The 19,737-nt window shown below is 33.1% G+C and overlaps 2 pseudogenes; both read right to left on the bottom strand.

Annotated features, from left to right (window-relative positions):
• Nucleotides 1–12,820: 12,820 nt before the first annotated feature.
• LOC127102282 (photosystem I P700 chlorophyll a apoprotein A1-like) lies at nt 12,821–16,267 on the bottom strand (annotated as a pseudogene).
• Nucleotides 16,268–16,358: 91 nt separating this feature from the next.
• LOC127102281 (uncharacterized) lies at nt 16,359–17,787 on the bottom strand (annotated as a pseudogene).
• Between the last annotated feature and the right edge of the window lie 1,950 nt (nt 17,788–19,737).

The following is a 19,737-nucleotide window of genomic DNA, read 5'->3' as shown; positions in this document are numbered from 1 at the left end:
AAGTTGTTGAAGAAGATTCTCCTTGATGCTCCTTATGATGAAGTGTTGCTTTGAAGAAGAGGAATTGACAATCGTTTGATTCGAATTGTACTAAAGTCTATAAACGAAGGCAAATACTTTGAATATCTAGGGCCTACGCCCCATACAGAAAGGTACTCTAGACAAAGGCATGAAAAATTACCTCTCATCATTCTTCGTTGCTTAAGGCTCATGACAGACAACTTGAATCAAGATTGACAAGTATTGCTACACCTTTGTTGTGTTTGAACTGAAGTCTACTATGTCTGCAACGTGAATACCTTGTACTGACTTTGAAGTTTTGAACTTGAATTTGAATATTAAGGTCATCAGATCCAAAGGTCCAGTACAACTTGAACATGAGGGACTTGCTATATCAAGTGATCAAGTGTCTTTTGATCACTTGAACATGCTTGGGGAATTGAGCACAGTGCAAAGGATTTGGTTTATCAAAGTAAACTTTGATCAACACAACCAATGGGAAAAAATTAGTTGAATTATACACAATCTAATGAGTTAATCAGTCAAACTAAATCAATTGATTCTAAGAAAAATCCTGAACTAGGGGAGCATGTAATTGTTAAGGTGCAATCAATCAAAAATCTCAATCATCAAAATTCACATGAGAAACAAATGATCAAAAGGTCAATTAAGCCTAAATGGACAAGATTAATTATAATCAATTAAATCCTAAATAAAGAATTAATATCCTAAACATGGAAGAATTAAGATCAAAGTGATAAACAATCAACAAGTACTTTGGGAATTTCTCATGCGTTTTAACATATAATCCTAAACCAAAAACTAATATTAATCACATTTTTTATTCATTTTTCCAACAATCAATCAAGAATCAATTAAATTAATTAATCCTAATTAACTGAATCATGTTAACAAAATTAACTAAATTCTACTAATCAATCTTCATGTCAAAATTATGAACAAACATTAAAAACTATCAAACAAAAATCAAAGATCAATAATAAAAATACAAGTGTAGAAATGAAGCCAAAAAATGGGTGCAGTCCAGCAAACAGAGGTATAATGGACAAAGAAAGTGCATGGCCCAATTCAGGGGCCATTAGCCAGTTGCTTTAGAGCCAGGGAGGTGTAATAGCCATGTGGTGGTAGGTTCAGTAAATTCCATAAAGCCCAAACAAAATGAGTCCAATAACAAAACCTAGGGGGCAAGTGGACTTGGCATCAGTGTAAAAGAAAATTTAAAAGATGAAAAGACGCGTGCAACCAAAGAAATGAGTTTAAAGCTGATTTAGGTCATCAGCCACCATCATCCATCGAGCCGAATGTCACCTCTGGTGGCGGTGGAACACTATAACACCAACTAAAATCATCATTGGGATCATGACAACGAGCTTAATCAGAATCTGAGTTCTATTTCAACAAATCATTACTCTAATGTCCAAACAAAAATGGAATCGTGAAGAAACCTAATCCAATCAAAGTTAAATTAAATGATGTATATTCATGGATCCGTGCTCAGACCTTAGGGATATTGATCCCTATAGCATCCTTTATGCAATGGTAACAAGTTCATGGCAAGAAAAGGAGAAAGAAATTATCTCTGAAACTGAGATTTGTTCCGGTAAAGGTTGGATCAGAGAAGATGAAGACACGACGAAAATCACTTGAATCGAGTAAATCTCGATCTAGCTCCTTACTTTGATGAATATTTATAGATGAAGAGTGATTCAGATTCAGTTATGAAATGCAGTTGAAATATAATTTAAATTCACATAGTTAGTTTCAAAATGCAAAATTTTGTTAGAGTGAAATGAGTTAGTTGAATTTATAGATTTAAGTTAGTTGGGTTAGTTTTGGTTAGTTAGGGTGGTTTTGATTCCTTGCATTGTGTTTGCTGGCTTATCGTGGGATTCACATTAAAGCTCTGTTAATGAAATGCATATTCAGTTTTGATGGAGCTTGGTTTGAATAGATAGTGGGGCTTGGACAAATGTGTTTTAAGTGAAACATTGCCTCCCATTGTGTGTGCTATTATGTATGGCCATTGACATGTGGAATTTTTCAAGGCAAATAGCTTGGTCTGAAGCAAGGCAATGGTTATGTTTGTGTAAGAAATGCATGGCAATGGCTTGGTGTGTTTGTTGACTTAGGCATTGTTGTAGCTGACTTGGGACTTGATGGATTTTGAATTTGAATTAATGGTTGGACCTAGTTTAGATGTAGGACCTACTAATTAGTTTTGCAATGAAAAATGTATGGAAATTAGTTATGAATGAAAATATGAATGGAATTGATTGAGTAGAGAAATGTAATTGATTGTATGGAATGAATTAAATTTGTATATATATATATATATATATATATATATATATATATATATATATATATATATATATATATATATATATATATATATATATATATATATATATATATATATATATATATATATATATATATATATATATATATATATATATATATATATATATATATATATATATATATATATATTGGATTGAAGATGTAATTGGAATTTTGACTTGGTGTAATGAATCAAGGTTTAGTATGGCAAATGTATTGTTGCTTGAGATTTTCTTGTAGGTTCATTGCAAGGTTCAAGTGGTGGTCTAGCTGATGGTTGGTTTGGTGGTCTGGCTGGTCTGACATAGACATGGACCAAGTTGCTTGGTCATGAGAAAATTCAAGGAAAACATGGTTTTTGGTGATGAAACATGGCAAGATGAATGGAAATATGTCTTAGGGGGTCAAGGGAGGGTCAATTTACTTTGGTCAACTGTAGCAAATTTTGGCCAGAATGTGATTTTTGTATGGACTTGGACATTTTTGTAATGAAATGATTGAATTGTGAATTTGAAGGACATTTGAATGGATTTGTATTGATTGAAATGAGTATTGTATAATATTGTATAGAAATGATTGTGGACTTGATTATCCAATGAATCAAGCACAAGAACTGAGACTTTAACCAACTTGAATGAGCAACAAAAAAGAACGCATACCATGATTGAATGAACTTGAATGGACCAAAGATCAAAAGGCAAACCATCAAGACAATGAAAGCTATGAAGTATACTTGCATGAACAAAGAATAATGAAATTAAGGACTAGTGTGGAATGGAACTTGAATAAAATATTTATAGACATGTAGACAAGCATGGGTGAACCAACAATGATGACCTATAATGGCTTGAATCACAAAGGATCAAAGACAAATCAATGATAAAAGACCAATGCACTAATGCAAACATGACTCCTAGAATCAATGATCAAAGACCGATGATCTTGACAAACCCATATGGATGGAAGCAGTGACCATGAATCAAAATTTAAGATCTTGAAAGCACCATAAGAATAGATGTAAACAAACACCTTGATCGAGATGAAATCCCAAACAAATGGACATGTGGGTTAAATGAATGAATCTCATGCATAATGGCAAGTTTAATGGTTGATGATGCATGACAAGATGGTCAAGAGCCTCTTCCTAATGAGTTAGGGTTTCAGACAATCCTATGGTCAAAGTCAACTAAAAAGTGGCACACAAGACCAAGCATCCATGATTAGGGTTTCATGATGCATAGACCTTAATCAAGGTCTTCAAACCAAGCATGAAGCTCTATGATAAATCCCTTAACACATGGGCCCGTAATTAGGGTTTAGTAGTCAAGTCAAATACTCTAAAGGTCAACCACAAGGTCCCAAAGGAACAAAGTCAAGAAATAGGATTTTGATGTACATATGAGTACCAAGATATGGTCTTCTTGAATCAATGTCCCAAATATCAATAAATTGGGATTTTATCCAAAATAATTCCATATGAGTGCCATACCACATCTCTAGGGCTTGATCCACAAGCAAACCCTAGCTTTGTTAGGCACAAACTTTGAATCTATGATGATTATTAGCAAGTGTTAACATGAATAAATGATGCACATGAATAAGGTATGGATGAATGCAGATGAATCTTAAGTCATAAGTTAGATGACAAATGAAAAGAGGAGAGAAAATTTTGGGGTATGTCAGTTGCCCCTATTTAATCATCTTAAACCTAAATGCATGAATTCTGAAAGCTTTTCGGGTATTCAAGGTGGAAGAAGATTAAATACCAAAATATCTGAAAATTTGCCCATTGAGAACGATTGTAATGAGATATAGGTAAGCGTATTGGGAATATGGAATGACAGGTAGACTCTCATAGGTTCATCTGTTGGGGTTTGATTGAAATATTATGTGGGGAAATACATCAATCGCAAAGGAGTAACATGATATGCATGTTATATATATATATATATATGTTTTATTTTTCATGGTGCATGAATGCTTATATGGCCACATGAGTGATGTTCACAAGGATACAATTTCTGGTGTATGGTAGACTCTGACTTGCCACTAACTGCACCAAAGAAAATGTATTGAAAGGATGTTTCCTGTTACCATCACTGTTGGAGATCTCCCATGATCCTACTGGGGAGAAAGAGATATATAATTTAACTGGGCAGCCATTAATATGCCTCTGGATATCAAGCGTCTTCTAGGTAATCAAAGAAACTCACAAAGCTTTGCTTGTTTACCCTAAAGGCTTCATGGTATGAATGAAGCGACATGATTACCACATGGTGATGATTTGTGCAATGGTTAACCATCTTCTCACGTTACGGGAGGTGGGATCTTTAGGGCTAGGATAAGGGTCATAATACATGATCTTCCATCACCAACTTCAGGCTCAACACTATTGACATCCCTTTGCGCTTGATTTGAAACATTGGGAGAGCTTGTACATTTTTAACCTGCCTTTGCCCCAATCTATTGGGTATCTGTATGAATTTCCCCAGTCACAGAGTTATGAAGCAACCTTGTAATCCAAAACCTCAATCTGACTTGCCCTAGTGTTTCGAAATCGTATCCTCTGATCAACCCTCTTCGGGAGTGATTGACTTATCATGCTCTTGGGGTGGTCTGCCCCAATATGAGACTTGAAGTAACTTTTCCCATGTCTGGATGATCTATCAGAGAGATTTGTCGAATCTCGGTGTAATTTCCCCAGATTGACTGAATCTTGAGGAAATTTGTGCTTTGTGACAATCAATTTTTCCATTGTAAGCTTTCTTGATGTCAAGTGATTGTTCGCAAGTAAAAATGCTCATTTGAAAAATGTTAATTGTAATGTCATGCTCATGTAAGTTTTGAAATTCAAGTATGTTCACTAAGATTTTTGACAAGCAAATCTATATGATCAATCCTCTAACACATGGGCCCACAATTAGGGTTTAGCAGTCAAGTCAAATACTCAAGTGGAAAACCATAAGGTCTTAGAGGAACAAAGTCAATAATTAGGGTCTTGATGTACATATGAGTACCAAGATATGGTCTCCTTGAATAAATGTCCTAAAGATCAAGAAATCAGGGTCTTATCCCAGATGATTCCATATGAAGTACCATACCACATCTCTAGGGATTGATCCAAAAGTAAACCCTAGCTTTGTTAGCCATAAACTTTAAATCTATGATGGTTATTAGCAAGTGTTAACATGAATAAATGATGCACGTGAATGAGGTATGAATGAATGCAGATTAATCTTAAGTCACAGGTTAGATGACAAATGAAAAAGGGAGGACAAATTTTGGGGTATGACAGTCATTACATGATTTTTATGAGTGTTTGAGATGAACTTGATGAAATTTCAAGTTAAAGATGAGTTAAATATGAAGAAGTATGAATAAGTATGAACAAAATGAAGAACTCAAAGAAACGGAGCAAAGCCAAGTGTCATACCCCAAAATTTGCCCGTTAATCTTGCAAGACATTTTTCAAGGCACTCCAACTCATTTTTCAAGACATTGATCTTAAAGGAACAAAGACCCAGCACACAGGTGGCCAAATCCAGAAAATGACTTAAACTGGCTTGCTCGCTAGGCGAGCAAAATCCTTCACCTAGCGAACTCTTCGCTGCACCACTCGCATAGCGAAGCTTGTGAATACCAGAAATTTTGGGCTTCATTCTGAGCCCATTAGGTCACAAAAACTATTATAAATACCAAGACCTCATTCAGAAAAAGGGAGACAGAGACAGACGGAGGACAGAGAGGGAACAAGCAAACCCTAACAGAGGCAACCGGAACAACCCTGGAGGCTAACCAAGAGAATTCAGAACAACCCTAAAGGACACCCTGAAGGAAACTCATCTGCACCAAGGTTACCTCCGCCCAACTCAATCTGACACCAACCCTAAGAGTGATATGCCAATTCAACGTTGCAATTCAATTGCAAACAGGTTTGCACTACCACTACCGCTTTATACTCCCAATTTACATGTGGCATTATGATTGAATTTATAAATGTATCTTAGGTTTTGCATGTGGATTTAAGTATGCATGGATGTCTTGAATGTTTAACCATGTAATTTCTGTAATGGATGCCATAGGGTTTGGAGCTTGCTGAAATCGTACTGTTATTAAACTCAAAACTCGCAGCCGTTCGCTAGCACATCGCTAAGCGAACATGTAGCGAGTGTTCGCCAAGCCTTCGCTAGGCGAGGCAGTAGCGAACATGATAGTCGCTGATTTTTTTTCCGTTCTGTTCTGTGCTTATCTGACATGTTCTATCATAGATATGTATTATTTGCCTGACATTATTACTGTTGCGATTCCTTTGTTCGGTGCAACTATTGATCGCACCCCATTTGGTATTCTGACCTGTTTGCTGAATTTTGTGAGGACTCACATACTCCCGAAGAAGGTACCTTGCTAGGTATTCCACTTTATTTGTGAGATACCCTTGTGGAGATTCATCCTAATTACCTAATTGATTACAAATGTTGCCTTTGAATATATGATCTTGGCCCTCTCTTTGTTGCCTTACGGTATTACGGTCATGTCCCGTGAATGTGGGGATACACTTAGCAAAGACCCTTCGATTAAATCATCATGTCACTATAAGATAAATCATAGTCCCTCGGATGTTGCCTGCGAATATATGATTTTGTCCCTCGATGACCCGTCGTTGTAGCCTACGGTTAAATGATGATCGTCCCTTCGAATGCTAAGGTATCCTTACAAATGTTGCCTTCAATGACCAATCGATGACCCTACGATGTCCCTTACATCCAAAGGACAAGACTACTTACTTCTCAATAGTAAGGACAGTTTTACCTTCATAAGGATAGGAAATACCCATAAAGACCTTGGGTAGGTACAACTCTTAAATACTGACTCACAACTTAAAATACTTTTCACACCTCACACTTTGCAAAACATCTATTAGAAAATCACCACTTGGCATACATTCGTACTAGAATCATTGCCAAGTTATATTTTTCTAAACAACTTTCAAAATTAAACGAGATAAATATTTTGTATACATTCGTACAAGAATCATTACAAAGTTAAACTCTCTTTTCAAAACATTTTCTAAACGGTTCTCAAACACTTTTTCGGACAAGAAAAACATAAGTGATTAAGCAATTAAGAGCCCATGGATAACCATGGATACAAAGGGTGCTAACACCTTCCCTTTGTATAATGTACCTCCCGAATCCAAAATCTAATCAAGGTCTTTCCTGTTCTTTTCCGCCTTTCCTTATTGGATAAAAGAAAAGTCGGTGGCGACTCTTGCTATCCGCGACATTTCCTTTCCAAATCAAAAACACCAAAGTCAGTTCACCGTATGACACCAAGAAATCGTGAAGAAATTGTAAAGAAACGGACATTTTTCAGCATAATTTACATTTTGATGTATATCTAGTAAATTGATCATATCTGGATAAACATAACTCGTTTTTAGACTAGTATTTTTGCCAAATGAAGCTAAAAGGAATATATAACTTATGAAAAAAATCGAGTACGAGATGGGCAGTATCGCACGCGATGCAATGTGTGCAGTATCGTGTGCGCGATGGACAATAACACGCACACGATGGGTCTGTTTTCTAGGGTTTTCTGACGCGTTTTGCCTACTTTAAAATGGGAAGTTTGGTACTTTTCAAGGGTTCTTCATTTTATACTGAAAGTGACAGTAAAAAGCACAAAGAGGGCGATTTTGAGAGTATTGAGGGCCATTAGAGGTCAGTACTTCAAGGATTTTCATATGCAATCTTCATCTAATCAATTGGTAGTTGATTGTATCGTTATGAGTAGCTAAACGTCTCTAAGTTAGGTTTTGTTTGATGAAATTATTTTGAACCTATTGGAATATATGTTTAATTTGTCATTACATGAATAATTGGAGTTATATTTCTATTCAATTGCTTATTTTGCTTAATGTTTTTTATGTGAGATACTCTTTTTATCTGATCATGGACACATATGGAATACTGACCATTAGTTTATATATTGGAACTAGGGAAATTGTTGTACTTACACTGGTTGAATAGGGATAGGAGACCCTGAGTAGTGGCAGTTAAATTAACGTTATGTGCATTGTCTAATTTCACTTACGCTGATTGAATATGGATAGAAGACCCTAAGTGGTAATTAGTGAGTTATACACCAAAGGATCAGGTATATCGATTATGTTAATTCATCGTGGAAATATAATAAAATTATCATTCTTGTAATGCATTAGACATAAACATGAGAGAAATAAGGGATTCTATACAAAACCTGATTGCTTTCTTATTAATTTTGAACAACATTTATTTTCTTGCATTCAAACTCCCCCCTACACACACTCAATCGTTACTTTTATAATTTCACAACTATTGTCTTGTTAAATAGTAGTCCCTGGGGAATCAATATATTTTTATTACCGCGACGTTATCGATACACTTGCGAGAAGTCATCAAGTTTTTGGCATTGTTGTCGGGGACTGTTGATTATTTCAATAAGGCAATGCTTGTGCAACATTTAATTTTGTTTTTTTGTTTTTATTTTTGTTTTCAATTGTAAATATTTTATTGTATTTATTTATTTTTATTTCTTCTTAAATTTTCTTTCCTATTCTTTCTCTTTTAAGTTTAATTTTTGTTTAATTTTTTTTATCTAGTGCAATGCTACTAAGGTATTTTTCTTTTTGTTTGTATGCAAGGTCAGGACAATCATGCAAGATGAAATATCTGCCAGCTTAGAAAAGTTTGAAGCTTATATAAAGGAACTTACAACAAAAACTCTCGTTCTACAAAATGCGAGAAATTATTCTGAACCAGAACTGTGCATCAACATTGAGCATTAATGGGAGGAAGATTCATTATCTCAACTTGAAGAAACCTTGACCCAGTTCATAAAGATTACTCAAATTCAATTTCTAAAAAATCAACGAGAAGCAAGAAACCTTGCAAATGGGCATGGAAGCATCCTTCGGGAACTTAGATATGCATCTTGGTTTAGTATCTAGCCAATTAACATTAAAGTTAAGCTCTAGTGGGGAGTTCAATAGGAAAAAATTAGATAGTCCCAGAGATGAGGAAATTGAAAGAGAATTCAAACAGAAATGTGAGGTAGTCGATGAAGGAGAAGTTGAAAAAGAGAAAGAAGAAGAAGAGTGCACAACACCCAATAAAGAAATAGAAGCAAGAATAAAATAAGTTGGGTTGAAACAAATATTTGGGAAAATAGCAAGAATGCAAGATGAGGATTGTATAGTTTTGGATGAAGCTCCAAATCAAATAATTTATCTAAAAGTAGATACCCAACAACAAGATCTTCAACAAAAGAACATCCCTAATTCTAACAACAAGGCTGATAAAAGAGGAGAAATAGATAAAGTATTGGATGAGATTGATGCCTTATTTATTAAGATGAAGAGAACATGGAAGGAAAATTTTCAATTCCTAAAAGTGATGGAATTCCTACCAAACAAAAGGAAGAAGAAGGATTGTGTGTTTTTCGTGTCATATATGCCGCCCTAAAACAAAAATCTAAAAATCAAGCTTAGGACCTTAAATAAGCGATTAATGAGAGGCAACCCATCGTATAAGTTTTTATTTCATTTGCAAAATTTAAATTTTATTTTATTTCAATAAATTGTTTTTATTTTTAGCATGTCACATTTAGGAGTAGTAGGACAAAGACTTGAGAAAGGGATTGAAAGAAGAAAGCGAGACTAAAAATTCTCTTTAATCCAATAATTATTTTGTAATCTCTTTGCACTTTATAGTGCTGTTGTTATTTCAGGAAATAGGTCCAAAGCGAAGTCGCTCCTCTAAAGCATCATCATCAATCAGATGAGGGCATAATGGATCCCAAAAAACTAAGACTTCAACAACACCATGCAAGACGTGCATGAGTTTTTTCGCTCCAATGAAATGTTATTTTGGAGTTTTCTGAATTTGCATTAATTTTTGCAATTCCCTTTTACGTACAACAAGTCAGTCTCTCAAGTCAATCTAAAGTATTAGCTACAATACTTAGCTCCCATTTGTACCAATAACTTTATGTTTGTCTTTAACAAACATGTTTCCTGTTGTTGTTTCTTTCATATTTACAAAATTGCAATTTTAGTCGTGAACTGATGAACCATAAGCATCATAAAAAACAAAGGTGATCATCAGGAAAATTTCTCGCGGATTGAGAGTTGAGGAAGAAAGGAACAACCAACTACCTTGTACTCAATCTCCAGATACCTCAACTAGTAAGGTTTGAGCCAAATATTTAATTATTTACTTTTCCTTCTTATGAGAGTACCCGTACAATTGCTATTTTTTAGAATTTGCATTATTTCTGATTTAATCTATTGGTTTGATAAATACACATTGATGCACTTGTTTATGGTAAACTCTAAGACTTTTCAAATTAACATGTATACCATGTTTATATCCTTTGCTAACCACTTTGAGTCTAAGTCCTTTCTTTCGGTGACATATCCATAATAATTAGTCAATTGACTTGAAAGATTAAATATTTCCACTATATCTTTGGAGTTAGGTAGAAAAATTAGTTCCTTAGTCATATGCAAAAGAATAAGTTTGAGATTTCTCTTGGAACTGAACAAAGTTTAATTTTAGGGATGGTGTACTAGAGATTTTGGTCAAAAATTCAAAAATAAAAATTAGAAAAATCTAGAAGTCAACGCAACTTCCTCAAAAAAAAAGAGAAAATCAATGTTTAGGACCATAAAATGTTAATCTATAGTACCCAAATAATTAAGCAAGAGTTTACATGAAAAAGAATATGATAAAATAAGGAAAACTAGGTACCTAACTCCAAATGTTTAAGCCTATTATCCTAAATTATCCTACCTTGACATAAGCCCCATTACAATCTTGGAAGACCTCCAAAAATGTGTGCTTAGATGAACTTGATTGATTTTATTATAAATTTGATAAACTTATGGTAAAATACTATTGTACGTTGATTATGTGATTATCCCGTCAATTCGAGTGAAAAATTAGTGAGCTGAGAGACAGGTTGAGTACTTGTTATGTTGGAAGAACTTTTCCAAATTTACTCGATTGAAGTTGGGAATTGGAATGATGATCATGTAACACAATTGGTGATGTTTATTCATTATTGTTGCAATTCGTTTTTCTGTTTGAAATATGCAGTTGCAACGCGAGTTACTTGAGGACAAGCAACAAATTATGTTTGGGGTTGTGATGACAGTTTGTTATTACATGATTTTTATGAGTATTTATGATGAATTCTCTACAATTTCAAGTTAAAGATGAGTTAAATATGAAAAAGTATGAAGGAAATGAAGAAGTTGAAGAAATAGAGCAAGACCAAGAAATCGTGAAGAAACGAGCATATTTCAGCATAATTTACATCTTGATATCTAGTAAATTGATCATATATGGAGAACCGTAACTCGTTTTGAGACGGGTCTTTTGGAAAAATGAAGCTAAAAGGAATATCTAACTTCTGGAAAAAAATTGTGCGTGATGGGCAGTACCGCACATGCGATGCAGCGTGTGCAGTATCGTGTGCATGATGAATCTGTTTTCTAGGGTTTTTTGACGCGTTATGACTGCTTTATAAGGGAAAATTTGGTACTTTTTCAAGGGTTCTGCATTTTAGACTGAAAGTGATGGTAAAAAGCACAAAGATGTCGATTTTGAGAGCATTGGAGGCCAGTTCTTCAAGGATTTTCAAATGCAGTCTTCATCTAATCAATTGGTAGTTGATTGTACCGTTATGAGTAGCTAACATCTCTAAGTTAGGTTTTTTTTTTGAACTTATTTTGAACCTGTTGAGACATATGTTTCATTTTTCATTGCATGAATAATTGGAGTTATATTTCTATTCAAATGCTTATTTTTCTTAACGTTTTTTATGTGATATACTCTTTTTAATTTGATTTTGGGTACATATGAAATACTGACCATTAGTCTATGTGTTGGAACTAGGGGAATTATTGTACTTACGCTGGTTGAATAGGGATAAGAGACCCCAAGTGGTGGAAGTTGAATTAACATTATGTGCATTACCTAATTTCACTTATGCTGGTTGAATAGGGATATGAGACCCCGAGTTGTAATTAGTGAGCTATACACCAAGGGATTGGATATAATGGTTGCGTTTATTTATCGTGGAAATATAATGACATTCTCATTCAAGTAATGCACTAGACATCAACATGGGAGAAATAAGGGATTCTATACAAAACCCGATTGCTTTCTTATTAATTCAAAACAACTTTTATTTTCTCGCATTCAAACTCAACCCCCCCCCCCCCCCCCCATCGTTACTTTTTATAATTGAACAACTATTATCATGTTAAATAACAGACCATGTGAAATCAATATCTTTTTATTACTGCGACATTATTGATACACTTGCTGAGAAGTCATCAGGGTTCTGAGTTATACCTTGGTTAAACCTTGGAAATCTTAATGCAATAATGTTCTTCAAATCCTCCTAGGCATTATCCTACTACAATAATTCTTGCTAAGAAGAATGCCCATGTTATAGCAATTCTACCTATAAGGTAATGTATTACTCTTGCAACACGTCTTTGCACAATGCTCAATGCTCTAGGCTAAGTAGCAGAAGCAACTTTGAATTTATTATGTTCTTGCCAATAACCACACCAGCTGAATTAGAACATTAAACTAAAAGCCCATACAAAATGGGCGCCTAAAAAAAAAGACCATATGCAGATAACAAGGAATCATAAGACTGAATTACTTGGGAACCATGCGCTTATAGGAAATCGTGAATCCACCCATTTAGTAATTAAAATTTGCGTAAAGTTTGCTTGTGTGATATAAGTTACTACTCCTTGATCATTTATACTTTCCTAAATATCTTATTGAATTTTCCAACTAGGATGGAATATTACTACACAAATTGCACTATACATCCAAAATAATCCTAGGAATATATGATCCGAAGCGGATACTTGGCATGTCCCCCCTACTTCAGGGCCATCACAAGGGAATCAAAAATTAAGATTTGCTTTATCTAATATCAATCATGAGCTACGATCAAATAGAAAACCCTCCAAGAGTATCAATATCGTCAAATGAATTGTAAATTCATGAATATGATGTACCGATTTTTTTGCAATCCCTAGTGGAAAAGGTAACAAAGCTACTTTGCTACCTACAACCACTAAATCACCACCGCCTCAGGTCAAACTGGTGTTTGTTGTTGCATCAGGGGCTGTTGTGCCAGGTTCTAAAGCATGGTTATTTTGTATCCATTGAGCAAAGACATATTGTAATTATATAGTGGTATCAGAAATATATCTCGAGGGTGTCTTAAAACACTCATGGTATCATTATGAATATATAACCCAAAACTGCGAAAGCCTCGAAATATACACACTAAATTGAGATGTGATATGACTGCATTACAATGTCTAAAAACACAATCTAATATATGGTTTTATCGAGTAGTTTAATCATATTCTCTTTCCATGAAAATGGTTGCATGTGCAATAACACCAACTATGAGAAAGACCATAATCCACATGTGATATGTGAATAATGACAGTTGTGTACCTAGTCAGTAGCTAGGTATGGATAAGGAGGCATAACATACATATTATGACTTATAATAATGGTTAAAGAGCCCAACATAGTTAGGTTAATAGATAATTGTGCATGCCATGACGTTGTTAGGATCTCATACAGACCTTTATGACACTGGCCTGTAAATGGACCTTTATGTGCTTCTAAAATATCTTTTATACCATGACCAACACCCCGGTTAGTTCTATACATATGATCTGCCATGAGAAAATTAATTGCAATATCTAAATGGTGTGCAATATCAATCAGCCATAGACCACTAGTTAATGGGTATAATCCTCCACGAAAAGTAAGAAAGTTTGCATATTTTGACCAATTCAAGGAAGAAAAAAATGGGACTGCTCCTCAAAACTTGGATAAAGTTGAGCCAAAAGATCCATATTAAAGATAAATTCATGAGGAAGTGGGATCTCTTTGGATCTACTCCCGCATTTGGAAATTGGTTAATTGGTAAATATATATGTACTTGACGCCCCACCCAAGAAAGAGACTTAAGTCCTAATAGACTTGTCAAATAGTGATTCAATATGGATTCTACATCTTAAAACCAAACCAATTTTAGAGCAGCTTTGTGATAATGAAACCAATCAACAAAAAGCATTAAGAATGCAAAGACCAACGCACATATTACAGTCCAATAGAATTGTAATTCATTAGTTATTCTAGATGCTCGCCAAATATAGGGAAAAAACAGAGGTTATTTGTATTCCACATAAACCTCTTTCTACATCATCACCGTTCAATATTTATTGACCTACTATTGGCCAAACCACTTGAACATTAGGTCGATTGTGAATAGGATCATAATTGAAAAAATGACCACCAAAGAAATAAGTATCTCTTATTAAATTTTTTTATTATAATAAATTCAATACGTAACTCTTATGCTTTTAATTATTTGGTTAAACTTCGTTATAAAAATTAGACATCTTAAATATGAAAAATTAAAAAATAAATATTTAAAATTATAACATTATAGAATATTATTTTGAATATTAGAGGTTAGATGATATATATTAAAAATAAAGTTTGTTAAAATTTTCAAAAATTAAACAAAACATACCCTTAGAATATCATGAAACCGTACCAAAGTTAAAATAAAAAGTAACTCTAACAACACTTAAATCTTTTAATCTAGGAAGACAAACGTAAGTTTATGTTTGAGTTTTAATCTAAAAAATTATTAAAATTTGCTTTTTGTTCCGATAAAAAGATTCTACACTACTTAGTTGTTTCAAATAACTTTAGTGATTTTTAATTATTTTTTTAGATAAGCATATATACTTTGCTTTGAATAGGGATCAAATTTATGTCTCACCTTAGCTGTTGGATCTGAATTGTTGCATTGAAGATTACTATGATACTCTATACAATATTCATTCTTTTTTATGAACTCTTTATTCTGAATTGGCAGCAAGTGAGTTGTCTTCGCAAATAAAAACATACCTTACTTTGAATTGGGAACAAGTTTATGTGCCAAACTTTGGCGTTTGATCAAGGATTAGTATTTATGGTATTGAAGATTATAATATTTTCATTAAAGATTAATGAATATTTTATTTTTTTAATAGAGAGCTATGATGTTATTTGTATTAGTATGGTTTATAATTATAAAGGTCAAGAATAATATCACCCGTATTTGTGAAAATATATTTTATTATTTTTTAGTTCTAAAGAATTTTTATCAACAAATTTCTTATAGAAGCAATACATTTCGATGAGAATAGAATTATCTATCATATACACATCTTTCCATTTATTCAAAACTAGATCCCCGTCGCACGGATATATTAAAAAATAAATCTATATTTTTATTTGTATATAAAATTATTTAAATTTTTTGATTTAATTAATATTTAAATTTTGATTTGTATATAAAATTATTTTGCATGCCATTTAGATTATGAAGGCAGGGTCGGCCCAAACTTTTTAATGATCCTATTCCTATGATCTCTAATAAATAATAGAATTTTTTAATTAAAAAAATCAATTATTAATAAATAAGTATTGAACAATTTAATGTTTGAATAATAATTGCTTCTTGGAGTAGTGATAAAGAATGCCTTTTTATGGTGATGGTCGTGTGTTCACATTTTTTGTGTGAATAAAATAATTAAAATCATAAAAATCAATTTTAAGATTTGAATTAAGAACCCTTACATCGCAAAATGTTACCTCTTCACTGAATTATTATGTAAATTAGTTGATCAATCCACAAACCAATATATATTATAACTAAATTATATATAAATTAATTGAACTCAATTTTTTTATCAAACCCGATTATTGTAGGTTATGTGCGGTGGCTCATCCTGCACACTCACACGGCCGACCATGTATGTAGGCCATTTAATGTGAAAGATAATAAATTAAAAAAAATTTACTATGATAATTTAAAATGTATAAATTAAAAGAAATAAAAAATAATTAAGATGTTGCATTTATATCTTCACATTCATAATTAGTCACAAATATCTTCAACTCTTTTCTTGAAGTAACCCTTGACATGACAATATATAGTTGTCCATGGAAGAAAATTGGTTGTGGTAGATATATTCCAACATGTTTGAGTGATAGCCATTGACTTTTATTGATAGTAATTGCAAATGAAACAACCAAAGGAAAAGGAAATTGACGTCGTTGAAATTTGAAAGGGATTTTTGTATAGAACGAGTCAATGAAAACCTTGGAATATATGCTTTTTGACCAATATTGCTTCCCGGCATAACATTTGCTTCAACGATGTATTTTCCAAATTTTGTAATTATTAACCTTATTTCATTACACAAACCTAAAGATTGCTTAATATTTCTCAATAATGTTACTAGTACTCCAACTTTCAATCTTAACTTGTGATTTGGAAGTCCAGAAGAAATAATTGTGTTTAAAAATCCAGGAGTGTGCACATTATATAGGATGTCAATATTTGAGTTATTATAATATGAAGAATCAAAACTCAAATATATTATTTCTTTTCCACTTATTAAATCCAGCATATAATCATGGATTGAGTCAACCATTGTATTTTTAAGGAGCCAATGTAGCCCTATCTTAAAAAAAAGTTTGGTCAGTCATATTATGAAAAAGATTTGGATATGTGGTCTGAACAATAGTGGTAAGTGGATCACAAAAACTTAGAATAAGCAAATTGTGTGGTATATTGATTGTGATATATATATTATTAATTTCTCCAATACTTTCATCATCAATTCCCAAAATCCGCTTAGGAAATACATTTCTTTCTTTAATGTCAGAATTTTAACTTCCAATTAGAAGTCTCATGTTTGTAGTTAATGTAAGAACTTCATAAAAAATCCAAAAATAGGAATAATATATAGTAGCATGAACAACATCTTGTTTGTTTCCTTTAGGTATGACAAGAAGGATTTGGCGAAAATCTCCACCCAAAACAACAACTTTTCCCCCAAATGGAATATCTAAACTTCCATTATTATAAGATCGAAGAATATCCCTTATAGTGCGATCAACAACTTCAAAATAATGCTTATGCATCATTGGTGTTTCATCCCATATGATCATCTTTGCCTTGGCTATTAACTCGCCAAATTACTTTTTGGAGTTATTTCACACGTTAAGCATTCATTAACATTTATAGGCATGGAAAACCTTGAGTGTGCAGTTCTCCCTCTTGGAATAAGCAGTGCAGTTATTCCACTTGAAGCTACTGTTATAATAATCTCACTATTTAATCTTAATGTTGCTAACATTGACCTCCAAATACAAGTCTTTCCAGTTTCTCCATAGCCATAAAGGAAAATAAATCTGGCTTATTTTCATTTATCCTTTTCATGATACGGTCATATATTCCTTTTTCCTCAATAATCTTTATTGACATCAGTCTACGATGCTCCTTAACCAAATATTTTATGTCATAGTTCCATTCATTAAGCTTAAGCAAGGAAACATGACAGTTGCTGAATATGCTTTCAAGTTCGAGGAACTTGTGAAGTTTTGCTCGCACTAAAATGGTGCAGCTGTGGAAGGGTCAAAGTACGCCGTACCCCCATTTGACCACCTTTTCTTTCTATTTTTAGCTAAGAAGTCAAAAGGGACCAATATCCTAAAAATTCAAAAGGGACCATTTTGACTTTTTAAGAAGATGACTTAGGTTTTTTTATCATTCTATTAACATTTAAGCATGGCCTTAAAGATTAGGACATCATTTGTAATTTTTAGGTAATTGATGATTAAGACGAAAGAGACATCATTTATAAGTTTTAGGTAATTGATCAAAACTAAGTAATTGATTATCACTAATTAGCAAATATTAGTGTTATTATTTAAGGGTATTAGGGTTTACTATTAGGAATATTATTATTATGGGATTATTAATATTATTAATAAGAATATTAGGAATATTACTATTATGAGATTATTAATATTAAGAATATTAGTATCATTATTAGAAGTATTATTATTTATTAGTTTTTTAGAAATATTATTAATTATTAATATTATTATTATTAAGATTAATCATAATTTTTATTTGTTGTTATTGACCTTGGGATCATTTTGTCTAAATTGAGAATTAGACATGGCCTGATCCAGGGTCCGTTTCAGTTGGATCAAGTGTGACCCAAGTCCATAATTCAACCAGGTAAGCATGTGACTAAATCCATCACCCAATCAGGTCAGGCTAATGACCCATGTCCATCCTCAATTTCCCAATCCTTCTAGAAACCCTAATTTGTGTAGGAATCAGAATAAAGTTGAATCAAAGATTGAAAAAAAGATTATATCAAATCTTTCTATATACAATTAAAATCGTGATTTACAAATGGAATAGGACCAAATACATGATCAAATACGGAAACCATAAAACTATTTCTATACAAATTAAATCTAAAAAATGATACAATTTGAATCTTAATTACAATCAAATATAAAAATCCTAAAATACATCACGCTAATTAAATTACATACCTAATTTCTAATCTATAAATATACAAAAATCAGATGAAGCAAGGAGACGAAAATAGGACCCTAAAAAACTTTTCTATTGCAGCTGCAATACCAAACCCTCACTAAATCTTGAATTACAGTTAAATTAGGGTTTTACATCAAAACCTCAATTCTTCCAAGATCAGTGTTGCACCTTGCATCCATAATAAAAGCAGAAGAGAATTAGAAGAGGAAAGAAGTGAAAGATTCAGAGTAGAAGAAGCTGATTGAAACTCACCTTTTGAATTAGAATACTCCTCGATTCCGTAGGTTGGTAAAATTATGTTTTCTTGCTTATTTGTTGATTGTCTGATGTTGATGTGTGATGATTGGGGTTTAAATTGGGGATTAGGGTTCAAATAGATTGACTTAGGATTTACGATTTGGTAGGTTGAAATTGTTGTTTTGGCGTTTGATTAAGGTTCAGGGGTTCGAGATCCATGGTTTAAGGAAGATTTAGGGTCGATATGGGTAAGTCTGGTTAGCTTTAGGGTTTTGGAGATGAAGGACAGAGGTTGAAGATGAGGATATGGGTTAGGGTTCGAGGGTTAGGGTTAGGGTTCATCCATCGTAGGATAAGATTATTCAGATTCTTGGTAAAAGGGGTTAGGATTCATGGGGTTATGGTTATGGTTATTAAGTTCTAAGGGTTTATGGGTTGATGTTAATATCTTAGATGAACATCAGTTGAAGATCACAGTTGTGATTCAACCGAAGATCTGGGATTCATGGCTCTTTTAGGGGGAAGGCTTGTGTTTTTGGATCTGGGTGGTAGTTCATCATGTTCATGATGAACATGATGAAGGTGATGGTCCGAGAGGTGGTTTAAGGTGGATTTGAGGGT

Source organism: Lathyrus oleraceus, chromosome 7, assembly GCF_024323335.1.
Source record: "Lathyrus oleraceus cultivar Zhongwan6 chromosome 7, CAAS_Psat_ZW6_1.0, whole genome shotgun sequence".
NCBI lineage: Eukaryota > Viridiplantae > Streptophyta > Magnoliopsida > Fabales > Fabaceae > Lathyrus > Lathyrus oleraceus.
This window is presented reverse-complemented; position numbering and strand designations above follow the sequence as displayed.